Source organism: Oncorhynchus tshawytscha, linkage group LG16, assembly GCF_018296145.1.
Source record: "Oncorhynchus tshawytscha isolate Ot180627B linkage group LG16, Otsh_v2.0, whole genome shotgun sequence".
Classification (NCBI taxonomy): domain Eukaryota; kingdom Metazoa; phylum Chordata; class Actinopteri; order Salmoniformes; family Salmonidae; genus Oncorhynchus; species Oncorhynchus tshawytscha.
This window is the reverse complement of record NC_056444.1, coordinates 77257405-77265551: the sequence shown is the minus strand read 5'-3', so window position 1 is coordinate 77265551 and position 8147 is coordinate 77257405.

The following is an 8147-nucleotide window of genomic DNA, read 5'->3' as shown; positions in this document are numbered from 1 at the left end:
AACCCTTAACCTAACCCTAACCCTAACCCTTAGCCTAACCCTAACCCTAACCCCTAACCCTAACCCTTAACTTAACCCTAACCCCTAACCCTAACCCTTAACCTAACCCTAACCCCTAACCCTAAACCCTAACCCTAACCCTTAACCTAACCCCTAACCCTAACCCTAACCCTAACCCTTAACCTAACCCTAACCCCTAACCCTAACCCCTAACCCCTAACCCTAACCCTAACCCTTAACCCTAACTCTAACCCTAAACGTAACCCTAACCCTAAATCTAACCTCTAACCCTAAACGTAACCCTAACCCTAAATCTAACCTCTAAGCCTAAAATAGCCTTTTTCCTTGTGGGGACAGGCAAAATGTCCCAACTTGTCTGAATGTTCCTTGTTTTACTGTCCTTGTGAGGACTTCTGGTCCCCACAAGGTTAGTAAAACCAGACACACACACACACACACACACACACACACACACACACACACACACACACACACACACACACACACACACACACACACACACACACACACTACAGCTCTTGATGCAGTCATGTCGGCTATGCTATCACACCTAACATCCACCCACCCTGTGTACAATGTCTTATCAGAACGCCAACAGAATGTAGGCCAAGCATGGAACACACATTTGGCTCAACCAGCCTCTGACCGACAGGCAGAGTCTGGAATACAACTCCCTTTCCCTTTATAGTGTACTGCTTTTGACCAGGCTGTGGTTGTGTTAAAATTACAGTAGCTATGCCTCAAATAAAGATGGTTTTCACAGATATACAGAATAATTCACACGGGACAGGTATTGAAATACCTACACAGATGGTCATTGATCTGTTGATTATAATACTGTTGAAGACAGCTGGAGACTATGCTTCATCTCACTACAACATTACAGCATTATCTATCTGGAGTCTGACCCACAGAAATACAACACAGATTGAAACTTTAGATTATGTTCACAGTCAGTGTGTGTGAGAGACAGTACTGTCAACATTACACTGCCTGTGTACAAAACCAATGGACTGTCTTCTCCTAATGTAATCAACGCTTACTGGAATGCATTTGTATGGTTCATTTTTTCACATGACAAATTGTGTTGTGGTTTTGGCGATGTTAGGCAGAAAGCGTCATGAAGTCTTGTGATTGTTATTTTTTATTTACGGGCAAAACAAGAGGTAGTCAGAGCAGAGAAGTGCAGAGAAGAGAAGAGCAGAGAAGAGCAAGTCAGTATAACTGGGCCTTCTACTGTCAGCCTCTAGCCCTGCCTCCCCTTCAATCCTGTTACCATGGAGATTTGTTCTGCTAGCCCTATAAAAGATTAGTCCTCCAGGAGAAAGAATGGAGTTGATTATTTAGACAGCAATTTAATGTGATTGTCAGAGCAGGCAACAATAAATCAGCTTTTGTGATTAAATGGGATCTCCAGTACAAGTTGTACGTCCATCTCAAAATCAATAACTATTGAATGTTTCTCCTTTTGTTCCTGTGGTGGAGGAGAGAGAGGAACAAACCAAAACGATCTCCGTCAGGCGCCGGTGGCGAGAAGCGGCTCACGTGTTCGACAGGGAGGGGGAGGGAGGGAGAGCGATAGGGTAGGGGAGATACACAGACAGAAAGATAGAAAGAGACAGACCAACCAACCTGCACATGTCCTCTACTGTATGCTTATTGTTATTGTTCAACCCTTCGTTGTTGTTGTTACTGTTGTCCCGTTGACAGTCCTGATTATTATTATTATTATTTTAATTATGTTAATACTGTAAATGTATCATTTAATCTCCAAAGCACTCTTTGGCAATGATAGAAAGAGTGAGAGATCAAAAACATTTGTGTTTGGGATAAGGAGCACAGTATTGAGGGAGAATAGTAAGAGCCTTAAACAAAGTCATTCGAAAACAGAATCTATTTCCATGTCATTTGTCTGATATAATTTCCTGCTGCAGTGTAATGGACAGCCAAAGCTCTGAGTGACCGAATGCTGTGTTTCTTAGACTGTGAGCGGAGCAGCAGAGAAATACACCATCAGATTGTTACGAGGTGTCTCTCTCACTGTGATTTAACACTAGTGGGAAGCAGGGCTTGGAGCTTGCTTGGTCTATTAGAGGGAAATGAAGCTGGACCGTGGACTGGAGGCCCAATTCTGTCGGCTAGGCCAAGGCCCATGACCCCATGGAGTGATGGAGTGCTGCCCTGGTCAATTAACCGGAGCCGCTCTCTGATAGGTCCATACATATTAACAACCAAACATACTTTAGTCTAACAGGAGAGAAACTGAGGAGGGGAGGGACCTCTGACCTCATCCAATGAGTTTTAAGAAGGAGGCGAGGAGAGAAAATGCGGGGAATCAAGGAAATGCAATTGAGATTCTACCTGTGAAACCAATACCCATCCTGTGGACTGAACACCCATTAATCCTAACCCATCCTGTGGACTGAACACCCACCCATTAATCCTAACCCATCTGGTGGACTGAACACACACCCATTAATCCTAACCCTTCCTGTGGACTGAACACACACCCATTAATCCTAACCCATCCTGTGGACTGAACACACACCCATTAATCCTAACCCATCTGGTGGACTGAACACCCATTAATCCTAACCCATCTGGTGGACTGAACACACACCCATTAATCCTAACCCATCCTGTGGACTGAACACACACCCATTAATCCTAACCCATCTGGTGGACTGAACACCCATTAATCCTAACCCATCCTGTGGACTGAACACACACCCATTAATCCTAACCCATCCTGTGGACTGAACACACACCCATTAATCCTAACCCATCTGGTGGACTGAACACCCATTAATCCTAACCCATCCTGTGGACTGAACACACACCCATTAATCCTAACCCATCCTGTGGACTGAACACACACACATTAATCCTAACCCATCTGGTGGACTGAACACCCATTAAATAGATAGAGATTTTCATTTGGCAGAGGTCATCAAAGGGTTATGGCAGAAAGAACACTTGACTAGTATGTAATCAGATGTCATATCAGTACATACTGTGGCTACACGCAGTGAACCATGTAAATCAGTTTATTCAGTGTTATTTTAGAGAGAATCTTTCATGTTTAACATGAATTAATCATCTTTCAGAGCCAATTGAAACCATAGACTTTTCAGTGGAATGGTAGTGTGTATTATTGGAAGGTTAGTAGCATATCCTGCTCACGGTGTATGTGTGGGATACAGCTGCATGGATAAGGCTCTATGTGTTCTCTACTGCTGTGTCTCAGAGAGAGAGAGAGAGAGAGAGAGAGAGAGATTTTGAAACTGTGCTGCACTTCCTAACCTTCTGCCAAATATATGACCATATAAACAAATCCAATTTTGATAAACTCCCATATGTATTGGGTGAAATACCACACTGTGCCATCACAGCAGATTGTAGGACCTATTGCTATATGAAAAGAACAAACACCATTGTATATATAACCCATAATTATGTTTATCTATTTTCCCTTTTTTACTTTAAGTATCGGCTCCTTTTTTTTCAATTTTTGCCTAAAATGACATACACAAATCTAAGTATTTGCACATAGTTTCAACACTGTAGATAGACATAATGACATTTGAAATGTTTCCATTCCTTTGGAACTTTTGTGAGTGTAATGTTTACTGTTCACTCACACACACTGTAACCTCTGCCAGTGTTCCATTTCCATACACACACACACACACACACACACACACACACACACACACACACACACACACACACACACACACACACACACACACACACACACACACACACAGACACACACACACTGTAACCTCTGCCAGTGTTCCATTTCCATACACACACACACACACACACACACACACACACACACACACACACACACACACACACACACACACACACACACACACACACACACACACACACACACACACACAGTAACCTCTGCCAGTGGTCCATTTCTACACAGGCCACATCCTTGATAGCTTAATGCCCCTAGCTGAGGAGAACATTGAGCTGGGAGAGACAGGCCCTGTGTCCCAAACAGCACCCTAGTCTGCATGTAGTGCACTATTGATCAGGATCCATAGGGCTCTGGACAAAACAGTGCACTACATTTACAGGGAATAGGGTGCCATTTGGGACGGAGAGCGAACCGTAGGGAGTAACAACATAAAAGTTATTCTCCATATTAAATTAATTTAAAACCCAGGGAACGTTGATTGTAGCTGTGGAGTTCTGTGCCGTCTGTTCTTGTTACGTGGCAATACAACCCTTTCTCTCCACTGCGTGGCAATACAACCCTTTCTCTCCACTGCGTGGCAATACAACCCTTTCTCTCCACTACGTGGCAATACAACCCTTTCTCTCCACTGCGTGGCAATACAACCCTTTCTCTCCACTGCGTGGCAATACAACCCTTTCTCTCCACTGCGTGGCAATACAATCCTTACTCTCCACTACGTGGCAATACAATCCTTTCTCTCCACTGCGTGGCAATACAATCCTTTCTCTCCACTGTGTGGCAATACAATCCTTTCTCTCCACTGTGTGGCAATACAATCCTTTCTCTCCACTGCGTGGCAATACAATCCTTTCTCTCCACTGTGTGGCAATACAATCCTTTCTCTCCACTGTGTGGCAATACAATCCTTTCTCTCCACTGCGTGGCAATACAACCCTTTCTCTCCACTACGTGGCAATACAACCCTTTCTCTCCACTACGTGGCAATACAATCCTTTCTCTCCACTGTGTGGCAATACAACCCTTTCTCTCCACTACGTGGCAATACAAGCCTTTCTCTCCACTGCGTGGCAATACAATCCTTTCTCTCCACTGCGTGGCAATACAACCCTTTCTCTCCACTGCGTGGCAATACAACCCTTTCTCTCCACTACGTGGCAATACAACCCTTTCTCTCCACTGTGTGGCAATACAACCCTTTCTCTCCACTACGTGGCAATACAACCCTTTCTCTCCACTACGTGGCAATACAACCCTTTCTCTCCACTACGTGGCAATACAACCCTTTCTCTCCACTACGTGGCAATACAACCCTTTCTCTCCACTGCGTGGCAATACAACCCTTTCTCTCCAACCCTTTCTCTCCACTACGTGGCAATACAATCCTTTCTCTCCACTACGTGGCAATACAACCCTTTCTCTCCACTACGTGGCAATACAACCCTTTCTCTCCACTGCGTGGCAATACAATCCTTTCTCTCCACTACGTGGCAATACAACCCTTTCTCTCCACTGCGTGGCAATACAATCCTTACTCTCCACTACGTGGCAATACAACCCTTTCTCTCCACTACGTGGCAATACAACCCTTTCTCTCCACTGCGTGGCAATACAATCCTTACTCTCCACTACGTGGCAATACAATCCTTTCTCTCCACTACGTGGCAATACAACCCTTTCTCTCCACTACGTGGCAATACAACCCTTTCTCTCCACTGCGTGGCAATACAACCCTTTCTCTCCACTGCGTGGCAATACAACCCTTTCTCTCCACTGCGTGGCAATACAACCCTTACTCTCCACTGCGTGGCAATACAACCCTTTCTCTCCACTACGTGGCAATACAACCCTTTCTCTCCACTGCGTGGCAATACAACCCTTTCTCTCCACTGCGTGGCTACAACCCTTTCTCTCCACTACGTGGCAATACAACCCTTTCTCCACTGCGTGGCTACAACCCTTTCTCTCCACTACGTGGCAATACAACCCTTTCTCTCCACTGCGTGGCTACAACCCTTTCTCTCCACTACGTGGCAATACAACCCTTTCTCTCCACTGCGTGGCAATACAACCCTTTCTCTCCACTGCGTGGCAATACAACCCTTTCTCTCCACTGCGTGGCAATACAATCCTTTCTCTCCACTACGTGGCTACAACCCTTTCTCTCCACTACGTGGCAATACAACCCTTTCTCTCCACTGCGTGGCAATACAACCCTTTCTCTCCACTGCGTGGCAATACAATCCTTTCTCTCCACTACGTGGCAATACAACCCTTTCTCTCCACTACGTGGCAATACAACCCTTTCTCTCCACTACGTGGCAATACAACCCTTTCTCTCCACTACGTGGCAATACAACCCTTTCTCTCCACTACGTGGCAATACAACCCTTTCTCTCCACTAGGTACAATAGGTCTATGTTGGCTACAGAGGTTCAGGGCCTTTACCTTTCACAGGCTGTAGTGGTGGCAAACAAGGCCAACAGACAGACACAAGGGCCACAACCTTGAGTCATTGTCCGGTGCCTTGAACATTAGAGAAAAACGGACACAATGCATCAACAGGTGCTGCTACTCGGCAATGTACACTAGAGTCAATTCAATCTCTCTCTTTGGTCTATCTATTCAGCTCTGCTCCATTTTGCCTGTACATAAAGGGACTGGAGACGGAGCGATGGAGAGCGTGAAAGAGAGGGATGGAGAGAAAGAGAGAAGGTGGTTGTCCTCTGTGTATCACAGGGGGACAAAGAGCACAAAGAGCACAGCTATGATTATGATGAAGGCCACTCCACACACACACACACACACACACACACACACACACACACACACACACAGACACACACACACACACACTCAGAGTAAGTAAGGGATGGCGACCACAGCTGGACTGCACCCCCCACCCACCCCTCCCCTGACACACACTGAGCCAATCTGCTCTGTGCTGGCTGACCTTCAGGGCTCTTTGAAGACCATGAGAAGCTTTTACAGCCTGTACTAATGCTTCTGCTCTCTGTGATGGCTGTGTGTGTGTGTGTGTGTGTGTGTGTGTGTGTGTGTGTGTGTGTGTGTGTGTGTGTGTGTGTGTGTGTGTGTGTGTGTGTGTGTGTGTGTGTGTGTGTGTAATGGCCATGCTCAGCTGTGGGTCTCTTTATGGTACTCATACCCGTGATTGGGGACCAGGAGGACATTGATGTGGACCATTGACTATGAACCAGCAACCCTGTGCCATTGGTCCTGCCGAGTGCCGTGGACATGGGGGCGATAGAGAGAAGAGAGTGGGGAGAGAGGAGACAGGAGGAGAGAGAGAGTAGATATGAGTGAGAGGAGAGAGGGATGAGAGGAGAGATTGGGGGAGCGAGAGAGGAGAGAGAGAGTACAGAAAATGGAATGGAGATGGTAGGGGACCCTAGGTTAATTTCAGGTGTTGTGGGACAGTTTTTAATATACATGTACTCCTGTGTGTGTGTGTGTGTGTGTGTGTGTGTGTGTGTGTGTGTGTGTGTGTGTGTGTGTGTGTGTGTGTGTGTGTGTGTGTGTGTGTGTGTGTGTGTGTGTGTGTGTGTGTGTGTGTGTGTGTGTGTGTTTAATACAGACCTGCAGCTGTGAGGTGGACAGAGGCAGGGCGGATGTGATTGGGGATAATTGGTTTTGGGGTTATCACAGATGGGAAAGGGGAGACCTAGTCGGTTGTACAACTGAATGCCTTCAACTGAAATGTGTCTTTCGCATTTAACCCAACCTCTCTGAATCAGAGTTGGGTCTGGTTGATCTGGTAACCAGGGCAAAGACAGATGGAGGAGACCGTCAAGGACCAGTTTTACTGCTCTGTTCTACCTATCTATCTATCAATCACTCTGTCTGTAGGTGTAAAGTACCAAGATGAGTGTCATTACCTTGTCATTACTAAGATGGCATAGCAGTCAGACGTCCTTTGTCCTTGTCTTGTCGTGTCCCGTGTATATATATATTTACATCTTTCTTCGCATATCTTTTATATATTTTCTTTTCCAAAAACTCAACTTCAAAACACTCTCCTGCAACCGGCCTCACCAATTTTTAAAAAAAGAAAGTATTACTTACCTCAAATCTGAAATCCACAATAGAAGCTAGCCAGAAGCTAACTAGAAGCCAGCCAGAAGCCAGCCAGAAGCCAACCGGAAGCCAGTCAGAAGCTAACCAGAAGCCAGCCAGAAGCCAGCCAGAAGCCAGCCAGAAGCCAACCAGAAGCCAGCCAGAAGCTAACCAGAAGCCAGCCAGAAGCCAGCCAGAAGCCAGCCAGAAGCCAACCAGAAGCCAGCCAGAAGCTAACCAGAAGCCAGCCAGAAGCTAACCAGAAGCTAGCCAGAAGCTAACCCAGAAGCTAGTCAGAAGCTAGCCAGAAGCTAGCCAGAAGCTAGCCAGT